At 43.3% G+C, this 16320-nt stretch overlaps 1 long non-coding RNA gene across 2 annotated transcripts; it reads right to left on the reverse strand.

Moving 5' to 3' along the window:
* Nucleotides 1-1162: 1162 nt before the first annotated feature.
* On the reverse strand, nucleotides 1163-15764 carry LOC122873748. 2 transcript variants are annotated; one of them, XR_006377505.1, is made up of 3 exons: nucleotides 15312-15764; nucleotides 3291-5225; nucleotides 1163-1320 (listed from the first exon to the last, which is right to left on the reverse strand). It is a non-coding gene; the product is annotated as an uncharacterized LOC122873748 (long non-coding RNA). The 2 variants fall into 2 exon arrangements; XR_006377504.1 differs by having other exon boundaries at nucleotides 1163-5225.
* Nucleotides 15765-16320: the final 556 nt, after the last annotated feature.

The following is a 16320-nucleotide window of genomic DNA, read 5'->3' on the forward strand; positions in this document are numbered from 1 at the left end:
CATTCACTTTGCAGTATACTCCTACACCTATCTGTTTGTGAAATAAAGGGCCTACTGCAATATGATGGGCTTGTTCTATCTTTTAAATGTGTCTTATAACACCTACACACAAAAGGGGGACTCTGTAATATACTGTATATATTTATGTGTCTTTTCACTGTTAGTTAACTATTCCAATCTGTCAGTACTATTTCAGTTGTGAGGCAACATAAGTAGTTTAAGCCAGTGATTCCCAACCTAGGGGTCCAATGACAAAACAATATGTGGGATGATGGATCCCAAGATGATTAATGGGATAAGAAAGAAAAACATATATTTCTGGAACACAAACATGACTTTCATCTCTGGGGGCGCTAAAAGTCCTTCTAATGACACAGTCTGGGAAGGAGAGATAAATCTTTAAGGCGATAACCTGTGATGTGGGGTCATAAGTAAACATTGCTTCATTAAGGGGTCACAGGCCTGTTGCAGACATTCAAAATCCTCCCAGGATGAATTGTAACAACTTTTCAATTTGTGGAATAGTTTGGTTTAGGACCAAATACCTGAAAAACTAATGCCATTCGCATCAGCCTAAGCTTTACTTTGTGTTTGGATCTAATTAGCAAATGTTAGCATGCTAACACATTAAACTAAGATGGTGATGGTAAACATTATACCTGTTAAACATCAGTGTTTTAGCATTCCCATTGTGAGCATGTTTCCATGCTAGCAGGCACTTGCACAGATAGACCCTAGGTTGTGCCCAAGGCAAGCACCTGCCCTTTTAGCCTCTGACCAGAGCTGCTTTTCCACCAAAAGTATCAGGAACTTTTATCCCCAGGAACTACTTTTCAAGGAACTAAAAAGTTTCTTCAGCCCATTGTTGTGTGTGTTTCCAGGAAGATTAGACAAATTACACCCATTAGGTTACACCCATCACACAGCTGCATAACTCTATTGTTTTAACTTATTAAACACATCACCTGCAATTCAGCATAAGGACCTTTGCTTATTCTAACCTATACACACTCACCTGTTTTAAATACTGAGCTTACCGGTGTATAATGGTGTATAATTCCTCAGAGCGTGGTAATATTAGAATATGTTAACACAAGCATAAGCATTATGTGTCTTTTTACATACTTATTTTCAGATAAAAGAACAGCCACTATACACACAGTAAGTTCCACAACTATTTATTAACATGCAGAAATATAAATGTGCAAAATACAGCATTTGTGTGCTTCAGCAGCAGGAGACATGGGACGAGGGCTGGTGGTGGTCGCAGGGGTACACTAGTCTCTGCAGCCTGCACTTCACTTCATCTGTCCGTTTCATCTGAAATAAAATGAACGTTGTGTCTCACTGCAACAACATTAACAAGATATCATTTTGTATGATGATTTAGCCAACCCTTGTCTTAAAGAACACCACGATTCTGCCGTAATATAGTAGGTTAGTTAGTTCCTTTGTCAGACAACTAAAACAATTAAATATGCATTACGTGGTTAATAGTCTATATATATCATATTTGGTGTACATGTCAGTTCTCAAATAAATCATCATTATCTATTATAGTCCTCCGTTCATTCCGCCATAGTTATTCGCTAACTACTTATTAATAATTAATGAATTATCAGTTGGTTCCTGATTCATTCCTCACTCGTTCCTTAGTAACTACTCATTATTTTGTGTAACGTATTGTAAAGTGTACAATACAAAGCGTATTTTTAAATTGTTCCTTCATTGCAAGCATTTAAATGTATAGTTTTCACTGACTGAATGCAATTTAATTGACAATTTAATTAATTCGGTAATTTAATTGAATGAAAATTGTTTAATAATTACAGGCAACCAACAACATGATGGAAACAATATTTACTATGCTGCAAAGTTTGCTGCAACTTCACTGTTATTGTATGAGTGATTGTCCTCCAAAATATGACATCAGCATCATTATGCACGGAAAATATGGTGACCCGACTTTCACCATCTCCAGAATAGTGAATTCAACCCAGAAAGGAACATACTGACCACATATTTGTGCAGTATAAATATACACAGATGGAACTGAATAATGTGGATAATATAATCTCGTTGTTGGTATTTTGTCCCAGGTCTAGGCTTTTCATTTGCATTTGAGAGACCTAATGATACATGTCAGTTATTCATTTTGATCATCTGCTGATTGTAGTGCAATGCACAGAAAGGAAAGGCTTAAGAAACCTGGCCTAAAGAGATAAATCAGTCAGGCTCTTGTACATACTGGAAATCTGTTTGGATGCCAATAAATTGCATCCTTCTTAATTTTCCTTTCTGGAAGAAACCATTGATCTAATGTGACTGAACTGCTCTAAACAACTGAACAATGAATTAATTTCATGTAAATGTGTCAAATTTGCGGTTGCTTCAAGGAATGAAGTGTTTAAACATGGCACGTTATGAAGAGGGTAATTTTGAATGGTGGTGTGGCAAAATCAGGGTGGGAATAGAGAATTTGTGGCTGCGTGAGTGCCCTTTTTTGTTTATGCCCCTGCCCCCCCAAAATGTCTGTGCACATCCCTGCAGCATTAGCATTTACCTCAAAGCGTCACTATACCTATAAGTACAGTCTTACAGAGCTGCTACCGTGACTATAGACTTTTAGTCTTGTTAATATATGGATGAATACATAGTATTTGTGTAGCACTGTAAACATGCTGGTAAATGCATGTAGAGAAACAGAACTGGATTTATGCTGTTTAGTGCATGGCACTGCAGACTGCCAGGTTGTTGTAAACTGTTGCTTGTCCAAAAGAATGCTTACACCAAATTACAGTTGCTTGTCCAGTCACATCTTTACATGCAAATTGATCTGTGGTGGCAGTGCCTTGTCTATCATATGGCTGCATGCAAGTTCAAATAAAGTTCAGTCAGCCTAGGATGATAGGGCCATTCCTTTACATGCAAATGAAATAAAGGGGACGACAAATATAATGCAAAGACCTCAAAGATGTCACAAATAAACAAAACACTGTGGCTCTGGTTGCAGGGCTTCAGTGGCTGGCAAAACAAAAGCTGCACAGCCATAACCACTGCAGGCCTGTATTTAAACCAGAGCAATGAAAACAGAAAAAAAACAAAAGGGTAAGTTTATTTACTGAAGAGTCGAGTCATGGACACAGAGTGAATGACACTACCTGCTTTCAAATATAGAACAAGTTGTGCTGACTACAAGAGCACAGAGCAGCCAGTTCTGATGTTGGTATGACATGTTACAAAAGGAATGTTCACTAGAGCTGTCAACATTTTACCAAAGTTAAATTTACCATAGATTTTTTAAAAAGTCCTTGAAGTCCTCCAAGTTTAGAGCCCCTCTGTATAATTGGCAAACTCTAAAAATGATTTGTAGAGATTCACTGGGGAGTTCGATATGTAGGGATGTGAGGTGAGTTTCTTTCCACCTTGAGGATCTGTCCACTTGAGTGAAGGGAATCCAGAATAGAGGTGTAGTGGAGGGAAAAGCTAGAGAGAGAGATATGACATAATCCAAACTGAGATTGGTTGCTGTTTGATATCTTGTTCCTCAACTCCACAGACTCAATCAATAGCTGCCAGTGAGGGAAAAGGGAGCTCTCTCTCTCTCTCTCTCTCTCTCTCTCACACACACACACACACCTGTCAGTGAGGAGGAAATGTTAAAGCTAATGAGAATAGCTTTAAGACATGTTTCTAGCTGTCCTTTTCTGGGACACGTGGACACACTTATCTCAGTGTATTCTTTTACAAAGCACTTGCTGTGTATCCACCTTTCATAACCTGTCCACTGTTGAATTATTCACGCTAAAAAAACATGGACATCACAGTGTGTAATGGAAACTTGTATAACAGTGTAGTGCAACTCCCATTTGGCAGAAGAAAGAAAATTCACTATCTTCTTATGTGCAGCAGATTTGAGAAAAGAAAGGTTCAACCAATAAAATCCTTCAGATACACATCATATTCAACAAGTAAACTGTTTGCAAGCAAACTTGCACAATGTCTCTGTGAAGAATATTTTTAAGTGGGGAGAATTGATACTTTGATAAACTAAAATGGCAAACATCATACCTTCTTGTAGTCAAAGATCACATCAAAGAGATTTTCTAATTTATTGTTAATATTAATTTATCTTTGAAATTAGGAAAAAATGGTCTGTGGAGATACATCAGAAATGATCCTTTCGCCTTCAAGCCTCTGAGTGGGCCATTTTATGTGTTTGACTGACAGTTGAGACAACAAATTGAGCTGGTAGCTGTAGCTTACAATGTGGAAGTAAACCTGGAAGCTAGAAAAAATTTCTGGCTTATGCACTCAGCAAGCAATTTTCACTCAAGTGGAATAAGTCCTGTATCTAGTTTTTATAATACATCCATGAGTGGCACTGAGGAGTAACGGCTACTCCATTTAGCATATAAACTGACCGATGTTGAAATTTGCCAGTACACTTTTTATGCTGTTTAATGTGCTACAGCTGGTTAGCCAATTAGCTGGCTCATTTATCTAGCCTGTCAAATCCCTGGTGGATGTTTGGTTAGCAGCTAATTTAAACAAAACATGTCCATGCTTATAGATGCAAAGGAGACTAGCATTGTGGTTTAAAGTCTGCTGTGTGTTATGTTAATGACTGTCAGTGTCACTGCACTTTAAAATTAAATGATTTGAATGGCTTTATGCAAAGAAGTTGTCTTTCTATGAAAGAAAAACAATAGCATTCTGACTGCTATGCACCATGCACCACCATGAAACCAAAACAAAACAAAAAAAAGGACAGGATCTAGGCAGATCTGTATGCTGTAGCAGAAAAACATGCAAGTTAATTTCAGTTGGACTAAACCTTTTGAATATAATAATACTCTGTTCTCTCTCTCTGTCATCTTTATAATCCATAACAGTTGGTCACACCGATCTGGTACCCAAAAGCAGACTTATGAGGTAGAATAGATGTGGTCTTTACATGGTCAGTGTAGTTGGCAATGACTTGGCTGGCAGACCAGGCAAGCAGATCAGATGGGTAAGGCAGGCTAGTCAAAAGACAGACCGATGGTCATCAGAAGGTACATGTATGCAGTCCACAGTAATGGCTGGAATACCTACAGAGTGTTGCTGTCCTGTATGTACTATACTGAGGCTAACTGCGAATAGTGGGCCATGACGTTGTCTAGCGATCCAGAGAATGCTCTGCTAGAGTGTGAAGACATCAGCAGGGAGCCACGGCAGCTTCACTGCAGGAGAGATAAATAGACATTAGTACTGATGACCCAATTAGCTGCAACTGTGACTGCAGCAGCATGCCAGCTACAGCTGCATGCCAGCCCAGACAGATGCATCACACCCCACTGCCACAGCCACATCTCCGCTGGTCGCATTCCATAGGCGCTCTGTGGGAGAGGCTGATCGAGCAGTGTAAATTTGATCAATTAAAAGTGGATATTTTAACATTGTTTTTTTCCATAACGAATAGAAGACTGAAGATTAATCCTGATAAACCTCAGACACAAAGAAAACCTATTTAATTAAAAATTTACAATTTTGAGTTTCCTGTAGCTTTAAGTGCCAGCTTTAAGAAAATCTGCCCAGTTCTGTCTCATGTGTTGTGAATATATGAAAGCGCTGATTGCCAGACCTCTTTTTAAAGCTGACAGATGCTACTAATTGGCATTCAACCAAAGCGGGTATTTGCCATGCAATTAAGTATAGCTGTATTTACTACAGGTTTCCTTCAAGAAGCAGAGGCAGCAGTGTGGGTCAAAGGTCTACTACAGGGCTTATTTTTCAAAACCTTGATTTCTCATTAAAAATTCGCAAAAGAGGAAAAATGAAACCGGGCCACAACACAGCCTGAAACTACGGAGCCTGGTGCGTATATGCACAACCAAAATCCCAGATCAGGACGATACCAGTGATACATGGCTGATGTATGTTGAGAGAGTTATTGATTACTAATATAAGGCTTCAGAATCTTCCAAAATTACAGTGAAATTACAGTGTTTCCTTGCTGATGGATCAAACTACTCGATGTAATATGAACAGCTTCGCTCGTAGCGACAAACACACAGAGAATTAACACTAAACTCTGCAGTTCCCCTCAGTACTATTGTATGTTGGCCCTGAGAGGTCACATGCAAACAGACAAAACACAAGCAAATAAAGAAAACATCTTTATCAATTTTACAACATATATGCAACATTTGAACACAACCAAATACAGAAACGCACTGCAAAAACAGAAAACACAACAAAATACAGAAATGTTTCCTCAATTTGTAGCGTTTTTTCCCCCCTAAATGCTGCGCATGCGCTATCTAATTGGTAAAGATGTTTTGCTTGTGTTTTGTCTATTTGCATCCATCCATCCATCCATCCATCCATCTTCTTCCGCTTATCCGGGGCCGGGTCGCGGGGGCAGCAGTCTAAGCAGGGACTCCCAGACTTCCTTCGCCCCAGACACTTCCTCCAGCTCCTCCGGGGGGATCCCGAGGCGTTCCCAGGCCAGCCGAGAGACATAGTCCCTCCAGCGTGTCCTGGGTCTTCCCCGGGGCCGCCTCCCGGTGGGACATGCCCAGAACACCTCCCGAGGGAGGCGTCCAGGAGGCATCCGGATCAGATGCCCTAGCCACCTCAGCTGGCTCCTCTCGACGTGGAGGAGCAGCGGCTCTACTCGAGCTCCCCCGTGTGACTGAGCTCCTCACCCTATCTCTAAGGGAGCGCCCAGCCACTCGGCGGAGGAAGCCCATTTCGGCCGCTTGTATCCGCGATCTTGTCCTTTCGGTCACTACCCAAAGCTCATGACCATAGGTGAGGGCAGGAGCGTAGATTGACGGTAAATCGAGAGCTTTGTCTTTCGACTCAGCTCCTTCTTTACCACAACGGTCCGATACAGCGCCGCATCACTGCAGACGCTGCACCGATCCGCCTGTCAATCTCACGCTCCATCCGTCCCTCACTCGTGAACAAGACCCCGAGATACTTAAACTCCTCCACTTGGGGCAAGGACTCCCCACCCACGCGAAGAGAGCAAACCACCTTTTTCCGGTCAAGAACCATGGCCTCAGATTTGGAAGAGCTGATTCTCATCCCAGCTGCTTCACACTCGGCTGCAAACCGTCCCAGTGCATGCTGCAGGTCCTGGTTTGAAGAAGCCATCAGAACGACATCATCTGCAAACAGCAGAGATGAGATCCTGTGGTTCCCAAACCGGACACCCTCCGGCCCCTGACTGCGCCTAGAAATTCTGTCCATATAAATTATGAACAGAACCGGTGACAAAGGGCAGCCCTGGCGGAGTCCAACATGCACCGGGAACAGGTCTGACTTACTGCCGGCAATGCGAACACAGCTCCTGCTCCGGTTATACAGGGACCGGACAGCCTTAGCAAAGGGCCCCGGACCCCATACTCCCAGAGCACTCCCCAAAGCGCCCGGGGCACACGGTCGAATGCCTTCTCCAGATCCACAAAGCACATGTGGACTGGTTGGGCAAACTCCCATGAACCCTCGAGCACCCGATGGAGAGTATAGAGCTGGTCCAGTGTTCCACGACCGGGACGAAAACCACTCTGCTCCTCCTGAATCCGAGGTTCGACTATCGGACGAATTCTCCTCTCCAGTACCCTGGAATAGACCTTACCGGGGAGGCTGAGAAGTGTGATCCCTCTGTGATTGGAACACACCCTCCGGTCCCCCTTCTTATACAGAGGGACCACCACCCCGGTCTGCCAGTCCAGAGGCACTGTCCCAGACCGCCACGCGATGTTGCAGAGACGTGTCAGCCAAGACAGTCCCACAACATCCAGAGACTTAAGATACTCAGGACGGATCTCATCCACCCCGAAGCCTTGCCACCAAGGAGCTTGCCAACAACCTCAGTGACTTCGGCCAGGGTGATGGATGAGTCCGCCTCCGGTCCCCAGCCTCCGCTTCCTCTTCGGAAGACGTGACAGCGGGATTGAGGAGATCCTCAAAGTATTCCTTCCACCGTCCGACAACATCCCCAGTCGAGGTCAACAGCTCTCCACCCGCACCGTACAAGGTGTTGGTGAAGCACTGCTTCCCCCTCCTGAGCCGCCGGACGGTTTGCCAGAATTTCTTTGAGGCCGACCGATAGTCCTCCTCCATGGCCTCCGAACCTCTCCCAGTCCTGAGTTTTTGCCTCTGTGACCGCACGGGCTGCAGCACGCTTAGCCTGCCGGTACCTGTCAGCTGCCTCGGGAGTCCCACGAGCCAACAAGGCCCGATAGGACTCCTTCTTCAGCCTGACGGCATCCCTTACTTCCGACGCCCACCACCGTGTTGGGGATTGCCGCCGCGACAGGCACCAGAAACCTTGCGACCACAGCTACGAGCCGCCGCGATCGACAATGGAGGTGGAAAACATGGTCCACTCGGACTCAATGTCCCCAACCTCCCGGGATCTGGGAGAAGCTCTCCCGGAGGTGTGAGTTGTAGACCCTGCTGACAGAGGGCTCCGCCAGACGTTCCCAGCAGACCCTCACGATACGCTTGGGCCTGCCAAGTCTGTCCGGCTTCCTCCCCGCCAGCGGATCCAACTCACCACCAGGTGGTGATCGGTTGACAGCTCCGCCCCTCTCTTCACCCGAGTGTCCAAGACACGCGCCGGAGGTCAGATGATACGACAACAAAGTCGATCATCGACCTCCGCCTAGGGTGTCCTGGTGCCACGTGCACTGATGGACACCCTTGTGCTTGAACATGGTGTTAGTTATGGACAAACTGTAACTAGCACAGAAGTCCAACAACTGAACACCGCTCGGGTTCAGATCAGGGGCCGTTCCTTCCGATTACCCCTCTCCAGGTGTCACTGTCGTTGCCCACGTGGGCGTTGAAGTCCCCAGTAGAACAACGGAGTCCCCGGGTGGTGCACTGTCTCAGTACCCCTCCCAGGGACTCCAAGAAGGCCTGGTACTCTGCACTGCTGTTCGGCCCGTGAGGCCGCCACAACAGTGAGAGACCTGTCCCCACCCGGAGGCGGAGGGACGCGACCCTCTCGCTCACTGGGGTAAACTCCAACACGTGGACGGCTGAGCTGTGGGGCTATGAGCAGGCCCACACCAGCCCGCCGCCTCCCCGCCCGGCAACGCCAGAGAAATGGAGCGTCCAGCCCTCTCGAGGAGACGGGTTCCAGAGCCCAGGCTGTGCGTGGAGGCGAGGCCGACTATATCTAGCCGGTAACGCTCAACCTCCCGCACAAGCTCAGGCTCCTTCCCCAACGAAGTGACATTCCATGTCCCTAGAGCCAGTTTCTGTGTCCGGAGATCTGGTCGCCGAAGCCCCTGCCTTCGACTGCCGCCCAGATCTCTCTGCACCGCCCCTTACGGATCCTCCTGCGGGTGGTGGGTCCACGGGAGGACGGCCCCACGTCGCTCCTTCGGGCTGTGCCCGGCCGGGCCCCATGGGGAAAGGCCCGCCACCAGGCGCTCGCCGTCGGGCACCCACCCCAGGCCTGGCTCCAGGGTGGGGCCCGGTAGCGCCAATCCGGCGACGTAACTGGCCTTGATTTTAAATAATCCATAAGGGTCTTCTGAACCGCTCTTGGTCTGACCCGTCACCCTGGACCTGTTTGCCATGGGTGACCCTACCAGGGGCATACAGCCCCAGGCAACATAGCTCCCAGGGTCATTCGGGTACTCAAACCCCTCCACCACGTTAAGGTGGCGGTTCAAGGAGGGGTCTATTTGCATGTGTTTTCCTAAGTTGCAGCTTTCTGGGCCACTGTACTATTGAGCTTTTTCATGTTTTGGTTCACTCTCACAGCTCTCATCAGCATTTTTGTCGGCCGCAGCAAGCATCTGGGGATTGATGATATTTGTTATCTAGATGAAAACTGCCAGTGTCAACAGTTAGTTAGTTAAAAACTAGAACAAGCAAAGGGAGGAAGCGGAGGAGGCACAGCCAGGCCTTCAGGTCCACCACATCCTTCAATGGATGGAGATTGGATGGATATGAAGCTTTTGTATCCCTAGTCACGACCACACAAGGACACACACACACTTACACATCTGAATCTATACATAGCATAGCAAGAGTACACACAGAATGTCAGTGTCAAAAATTACAAAAAAACACTGAATAATGTGGATGTGTGAAAATCATCTCGCACAATTTCACAGCTCTTTCTCTCACCTCTCTCTCTCTGTTTTTTCACTCATGTTCCCACATGCGCGCACACGCACACACACACTGTCACCTTGATGTTCAATTGGTGCATTTACAGGTTTATTGGGTCTATTTACATTCTCCTTCTATCCAATGAGCTTCTCCCAACTGAAGCCAAGTACTGCAAGTCTTTCTCTGCATATACTTCACATTCTGTCTATTTGACTCTCTCCCCAAACCATTCCTCCAATACAAATGGTTTTCTCTGTCTCTTAACTGTGTGTGTGTGCTGTTATTCATACGTGTCAGAGAAAAGTGACTGAATGCATCCAACAACAACAGGAGCTAAATGAATGGGTCAGTGTTTCTTGGTTGAGGTAGTTTGGAGAGCGTAGAAGAAGAAGACGATAGTCAAAAACTCACAGCCACACTGGCACTGGGGTTTCTACAATACTCGTTGTTTATTACTAACACACACAGCAACCTTACCAAGTCCGGTTGTATGATTACTATTTTATCATACATGAACAAAACAGAGGCCACACTGTCTGATGATGTTGTTTCTCTCGTATCTAGGCAACACAGTATGTCTTAAAGGTACATTTCACAATTTCAACTGTTAGACGTGCACAGATCTCTTTTGTCCATCTAACATTCTTAAAGACAGGTTTTGGTCGTATAGTGCAATGACTGCACTATACTATACAACTCCTTCACCCCCCTACTTTCTCTCCTGTTCTGTCAACTTGCTATTACTGTCACTTCTTTTTAACCACTGTTTTTCACATCTGAGTTGCCCTCTCTCTGAAATTCCCCCTTCAATGCTGTCACTTGGGCTCATTGCTGCTACATTTTGTACATTTTCCACTTTGCACCTTGGTTGCAAAAATCAGGTCCCAGTTTGGGTTTGAGAGGCAGACACCATCTCCACATTTAAGAATGGGCTTAAGACTTTCCTCTTTTATAAAGTTTATAGTTAGGGCTGGCTTGGGCGAGCCCTGAACCATCCCTTAGTTATGCTGCTATTGGCCTAGACTGCCGGGAGACTTCCCATGATGCACCTCATGATGCATCTGTATGCATTTTTATCCCATTACTGCATGTTACTAATTCTACATCATCCCTCTTCCGTAGTTGCTTGCTTTCTTGTGTCTCTCCTCTCTCCTTCTGTTGCTTTCAGCAGGTATTTCTGCCTCCGGAGCTGCAGAGTCTGGATCTGTGATTGTGGGCCACGTGTTGCCTCTGTGGTCTTGTTCGACAACTGCTACTACAATTATTATTATTAATCTCATTACTATTATTATCATTATTATTTCTATGACTATCATTCCTATTATTATTACTTTATTAATATTAATATTACCACTACCATTACATTAGTGCTATTTTAAAATTCTAGGTGGAATTTGCATTGTGCTTCCCTCTCCCCCACCCCCCTTCTCTCTCTCTCTCTCTCTCTCTCTCTCTCTCTCTCTCTCTCTCTCTCTCTCTCTCTCAAAACCTATCACGGCAGTGGCGGATGGCTGCCCAGCATTGAGTTTGGTTCTGCCTGTTAAAAGGAAGTTTTTCCTTGCCACTGTTGCCAATGCTTGCTCATGGTGGGATTTGTTGGGTCTTTGTAAATAATATAAAGAGTACGGTCTAGACCTGCTCTATAGGAAAAGTGCAATGAGATAACTTCTGTTATGAATTGGCGCTATATAAATAAAACTGAATTGAAATTGAATTGAAGTTGCATCACGGTTGCAACCTCTGCCTCTGCCTCTCCATAATAATCAACATGATTTAGTCTCCTGTTGTCTAATATAAAGAAATCACATTCGTACGGTGCATTTATATTTTTCCAGATTTGACAGGAACCTTGAGTGTTACTCGAGAGCAGAGGAGGGAGTGTTTTTAATATTTTTGAAAGCAAAGTATATCCTCCTCTTCGTTTCTTTATCCTTGAGGAGGACAGGTTTTTTTCTTCCCCCCTCCTCCTCGCAGCCATGGGCTCATTCTAAAAGCTCTTGCTAGTTCTCTCTGGTCCTCTACTCTCCTCCTTATTGTGCCTAAACCTTTCTCTTCTCTCAAGGTAAAAGTCCCTGTACATGAAATAGCAACAGCATGTGTTTTTTTATCTTTCATTCAGTCTGCCAAGTGTTGAAACCTTGTTTTTGTTTCCGTGATAACTCTTAATGGTCAGTGTTAGGAAAGTATTCACATAAAACTGTAATTTATCATGTTACACTATAAAACTAATACAAGCTTACTTTTCACTGGTATCTTCCTCATAATTTGTCTGACAGATGGTGATTGGCATCACTTACCCCTTGCAGCCGGAAACAAATCTCTTCTTTTGTGTAACTGTTGCACAACCGGTCGAAAACTGATCTTGAAGCATGATCACCATTATCCTTAAGAAGAAATTATTTTGTGTGCATGTCTTCTGTGCTTTGACAGATTGCTTTGTTTACTGTGTTGGTCATGGTGACTCTGACCCAGCCTGCATTTAACTGTGATATTCTCATCTTGATGTGACGTCAATTCTTAATAATGAGAACATGTCCACTCATCAAAGCATCCAGCCATTTTTAAAATCTTTCTTCTGCATTTACAGTTGAAGGGACACTGAGCAAAGGCAAAGTAATTTTATCATGACTAATACTGACGTAGGTTTAAATTTGATGTATCATAGCAGAGTATTCTTTACACAGCGGTGCTTTATACTACTGTGTTAAGTAATGTGATTACAGTAACACATTAACTTGTAATGTGTTACCCCCAAAACTAAGTAGTTGTAGTAATAGAAACAGTGGTAGTACTGTAGTAATAATAATAGTAGTTTTATTTATTATGTTTTTCGTAATACTTGTCAAAAAATAAATATGATCATCGGATTGGTGACAACAATAAGTTTTATACTTTCAGCAACTTAAAGCAATAAGGAATTCAACATTTTGGGAAATATGCTTATTTGCTTTCTTGCTGTGAGTTAGATGAGAAGGTCGACATCACTCTCATGTGAGTCTGTAGGGTAAATATGAAGCTACAACCAAACAGCTAGCCTGGCTATAACCAAAGGTAACTGAATTCGCCTACCCACACCTTTGAAGCTCACTGATTTAACACTTTATATGTTGTTTGTTTAAGCCGTACGTATCCTTGGAGTAGGGACTCTGTTATAGCGTACTCCAGCTATAATGTGTTAATTAGTGAGCTTTAGAGGTGCTGGTAGGCAGACTTTTTCTTAGCTTAGGACAAAGCCAGGCTAACTATTTCCCCTGTTTCGAGTCCTTATGCTAAGCTAAGCTAACTGGCTGCTTGCTGAAGTTGATATAATCCATAGATCAAGAAAGGGGAACATGCGGTTGTAATTAGAATATAATATTCAAATTTGGCAACATACTTAGTGAATCAGTTCTTCTTTCTACTACCATTCATTCAGCCACCACAAATCAATGCAGTTGCAGACAATGAGATGTATTTGAGGAAATAAGACCAATCTTCACCAAACATACTGGCATAATTATTCATTTTTCACCAGTTTATTTATTTATTTTGCTGGAAGCTAAGATTCTGTGAGCTTATATCTTTGTATGTATGTAAGTGTTTAATATGCATATGTGTATGTCAGGAGGAAGCAGGAGGATGCAAAGGAGGAAGAAGAAATAAAAGATAACATCTGGTGCATCACATCTGCCCCAGGCCTGCTCACCATGGGGAATCATTACAGAAATCACACACACACACACACACACACACACACACACACACACACACAGAAACACACACAGAAACACACGTCCTTCATCAGATATAAGATGATAAACTGGATGGATGGATGGATGGATGGATGGATGGATGACAAATTTCACATATGCACACACAAAGACCAATATCATGACGCCCTGCTGGGACTGATGTGTCTCGTTGCACATTTCCATGCAGCCACAAGCTACGATCACTATCAACCAAGCTGGCTTTGATGTACAAGCTTTCAGTCGCTGACTCTCTCTCCGCTTTGTCTCACAGTAATCTCAATGACTACCATTCCAGGAGACTGATAGAACATGGTTGTGTGCGTGCTGAGCGTTTTCTGTTACTGCATGTTTCTCTCTGTATTTGAGTGTGCAGTTATGTGTGTTTGTGCAAATGTGTTTGTACTTTGAGCATTGATAGTGGCTCATTTGTGGTGATTGCACAATGAGGCTGGAGTATGGCAACATCAAAGGCTCGAGACAAAACCCAGTGGCTGGAAGAGTCTTTTCATCACCACTTATCATGTTTTACTTAATTGCTTCATCAAGAGGGTGTGGGGGTGGGGGGTGATGTCTGTTTAGTTTGCTATCTGGACTGAAACCAACATGTATCACTACAAAATGGCATCATTCTTCTCTGTTTTTTCTTTATCAGACAAACATATGTAGCACACTGCTCCATCTGCGTACATTTGTAGACACACACTCCTTTAGTGGCCGTCAACAGAACTTGTGGCCAGTTCACACCAGCCTCAACAGATGATTACGGATGAGTCAGCCTCAGATAAGTCTATCTAGTCCTGCACCAAATGCATACACATCAATTATGCAAAGATAAAACAGTGTAATACCAAAGCCCACAACAATAACACATAAACATATTATGCAGTTCTAGCTCAATTAACCTATGATATACTGTATGCATTATTGTCTGGAGATAATTTAAGTTTACACATCTCCCGACTCAGCAGCACATACAAATACAAAAAAAATTGCATCAAAATTCAAAGACCCTCTCACACCTCTCACCTAACACAGACCATGAACAGACAAACACCGAATGAGAAAAGTTTATGCAGTTAAAACAGACAGCAGGGGTCATGCTTGATATATTTGCTTGATTTTCCAAGCAAAAATACATACTAGTTGAAAATGTGAGGATTTGCTGCTTTTCGTCACTTTTGGCTCTGGGAAATTGTGATCAGCACACAGGTTTGTATAAAGATATCACCACTATGGTCCCATACAAGTACTGAGTAAGTGCATCTTTTTTGGAGCCAAAGAACGATTCAAAGTCAGTGGTCAGCTAACAGTCGCTAATGTTAAAGACGACAAATTAAGTCAGAAATCTTGGTGTAGTCATGGACTTAAACTTCAATTTTAGCATCCACATTAAGACAATTGAAAAATCAACCACTATCACCTAAAGAATATTTAAAGAATTAAAGAACTTACGTCTCAGCAGGATATATAAAAACTTGTCTGTTTATCTTCAGTAGGTTCGACTACTGTAACGCTGTCTTTACAGGTCTCTAAAAAGTCAATAAGACAGCTGCAGCTGATTCAGGACGCAGCTGCTAGAGTCCTCACTAAGACCAGGAAAGTGGATCACATCACTCCGGTTCGCAGATCTTTACATTGGTTTGTCAAAGAATTGACATTAAAATACTACAGTTGGTTTATAAAGCACTGAATGGTTTAGGGCCAAAACTAAACTAAACATGGAGAAGCAGCATGCAGTTTTTTTGCACCGCATATCTGGAACAAACTTCCAGAAAACATGAAGTCTGCTCCAACTCTCATTTCTTCTAAATCAGGTCTCAATATTAATATATATCAATTTTGTGAATACTTATTCATATCTTGCACTGCACTGTCATTTTTATTCTTCATCTTATTTTAATCTTCTATTTTTATTTTGTTTTAATCCTTTTAAATCCTATTTATGTCTTTTTATAATGCCTTGTTCCTTTTATATCTTGTCTTAATGCCGTTATGTCTTATGTAAAGCACTTTAAATTGCCTTGTTGTTCAAAGGTGCTAAATTTGCTGTGCTTTGCCTTGATACACACATCTCTGAGCCGGCACAACCTAATCTGGAGGATCTGTTAATAACATTCAGTTTTAATCACTTGGTATTAATGATAGACTGCTAATGTTCAAGTACCATTGTTTTTAATTGAATTATATAAGTCATCTTTTTTGTTATGCTGCAAAAAATTAAACCTAACTCTACCTTGTGGTGGTCCAGCCTCCTCTGTGGTTGGTGGATGCCTTTCATGGATGTCTCACCAGTGACTGCTGCTATTCTGTCATCTTTAGATGACATTGAAGTGGCACTCTGCCACCCCTCCTGTGGCACTAATGTCTCTTTTGTGTGCCGCAATCCTTTTTTTGTCTTCACTTTCAGGCCGAACCATTTTTCCTTCACCTTTTCCATAGTTCTTATGGGTGAGTGTTTGTA

This window comes from Siniperca chuatsi, linkage group LG3, assembly GCF_020085105.1.
Source record: "Siniperca chuatsi isolate FFG_IHB_CAS linkage group LG3, ASM2008510v1, whole genome shotgun sequence".
NCBI lineage: Eukaryota > Metazoa > Chordata > Actinopteri > Centrarchiformes > Sinipercidae > Siniperca > Siniperca chuatsi.